Raw genomic sequence first — 2,131 nt, 5'->3', positions numbered from 1 at the left:
GAAAACGACAAAAAAGGTGTCATGGAGGCGCGGGGTATCGATCCCCGTACTTCTCGCATGCTAAGCGAGCGCTCTACCATCTGAGCTACGCCCCCAGGATACTTCCTCCGAAACGTACTCGAAAGTCATCCGGCCGCCGAAACTGGAGCAGCGGTCTCCTGCTCTCCCAACCAGCTCATTTCAGGACCCGACCCGACGTTGCGTTGGGGCCCAAGGCTGGGCGGGGCCGGCGCAGTGCCGAACATACATCAAAAGAGCCCGGTCGCACTGGAGGACTCAAAACAGAAGTTGCCGTACCTACATTCTATAACCATCATCATTCTCCTTCGCGTTAATACCGCGATTAATGGAGAATGATCCAGTTCGCTTGCGTGCCGGGTCGGTGTTTAAAACAAGCCCCCCCCCCCCCTCCTGCTGCTCGCGGCGACCTAATGGCCATTTCCGATGTGACGGCGACAGCATCGCAGTATTAGCAGAGGAGAAGCGAAGGGATTGGCAGGGGGCACACTGTGGGACATGACGTTCTGACGGGGCGGGGAGGGGGGCCCTCTGATTCATTGAGCTAACGCATAACTTGGGGTGGCGGTGAGGGAAGGTGAGCGGAGGGGGGGGGGGCTTTGCACTACGTTCATAACTGAGTTCCTAGGCGACAGGGCGACGAATGTTTTGTAACAGTATGGAACACGCAAAACCGCACAACAACGCGGTGAGCTGTGTGCCGGCCTACCACCACTGAGCCTTCTTTACCTGAGTCCGGTCGCGCTGTCAGGGGCCGACGAGGGGGGCGACATCACGACTCGGCCTGAGACGGCGGCTCACTAGTCCGCTCATCTGCCATGAAGACAGGTGCTGGTGACAATGTGGTGCGGGGCGGCCGCTTTAACTCCTGAATATCGTTACGGTCGGAGACGATAGGCCAACACGCGAACCCGCATCGGGTCGAATTTGTGTGCAAGCGAAGCGAAGCGCCTGCTGCCACTGTAAAAATTTTTGGGAGTAATTTTACCCTTTTGGGTGACATAACGCTCACTCAAGAAAATCGGGTGATTGATTTTATCGACCCTTGGAAGAGTAATTTTACTACATACATGGGTGGGTAAAATTCTCAACCCACGGGGTGAAATTTTTGATCTCATGGTAGAGTGTATTTACTTACCCACGAGGTTAAAACAGAATGATCTCCAACTTGGGAATGAAGCTGAACTGTATGAAAAAAGAGTGGCACCCTACTGAGAGTTGAACCTCGGACATTCCGATTACGAATCCGCGCCTTTAACCACGCCGCTACCGCGCCTACCCGGCTAGAGACACGCTGGCTCTTAGTGTCTTTCCTCCGGAGTGCTCCGTGACTTCTAGGCGTAATTTTACCCTCGCGGGTGTGAAAAACATTTTTTTCATCCAGGAGGGGTAATTTTACCAACAAACATTAGGCGAAATTTACTATTTGGGGGTGTAACACGTAATTACCTGCCCAAATGCTGATTTTGTCTCACCATTCTTAGATAAATGTAGTTGTGTGGGAGATAAATTACTTTTTACCAACCCATTATTAGGGTAAATTGGGATTACCGAGTGGGAGACAAAAATTACTCTCCCATTTTGAGACAAAATTACTCCTGATTTTTTACAGTGTGGCTGTGGCTGCACCATAGGTCACCCACGGCAGCGGAGGGCAGCGGGCTTGCATATCATACGGGGGCCCGTCGTCGAGCCCCGGTGGGGACGGGGAGCCGCCAGCGCACAACAGCTCCGGTGTGAGCGAACGCGGTAAGCTCATCACGAAGGCGCGCCGAATAGCAATTCTGGAGCTCCGTGATGCCCCTACCCAGAAGCGCAAATGCGCATTAATGCGCATTTAATGCGGTAAAGCGCATTCAATGCGGCAATGCGGTAAGCGCCGCTTTTCCAATGCGCATTAAAATGCGCAAAAAAGGTTACGCATTCCATGCGCATTTAATGCGCGTAATGCGCACTAAATGTGCATTCAATGCACTAATGCGCATTAAATGCGCCAGGAATATGTAACCTTTTTTGTGCATTTTAATGCGCATTGGAGCATTTAATTTGTATTTAAGCGCATTGGCGCTACTAGGGTAGAAATTTGCCAGAAAGAGAATGTTTTTTGCCTTTT

At 51.7% G+C, this 2,131-nt stretch overlaps 1 non-coding gene across 1 annotated transcript; it reads right to left on the bottom strand.

The window, feature by feature from the left end:
• Window positions 1-22: 22 nt before the first annotated feature.
• On the bottom strand, window positions 23-95 carry Trnaa-agc (transfer RNA alanine (anticodon AGC)). The gene has a single exon. It is a non-coding gene; the product is annotated as a tRNA-Ala (tRNA).
• Window positions 96-2,131: the final 2,036 nt, after the last annotated feature.

Source organism: Frankliniella occidentalis, unplaced genomic scaffold (assembly GCF_000697945.3).
Source record: "Frankliniella occidentalis isolate FOCC.00 unplaced genomic scaffold, Focc_3.1 Scaffold769, whole genome shotgun sequence".
In the NCBI taxonomy this organism is placed as follows: Eukaryota; Metazoa; Arthropoda; class Insecta; order Thysanoptera; family Thripidae; genus Frankliniella; species Frankliniella occidentalis.
The sequence above is the reverse complement of the archived record's forward strand: the minus strand, read 5'-3'. Positions and strand labels throughout refer to the sequence as shown.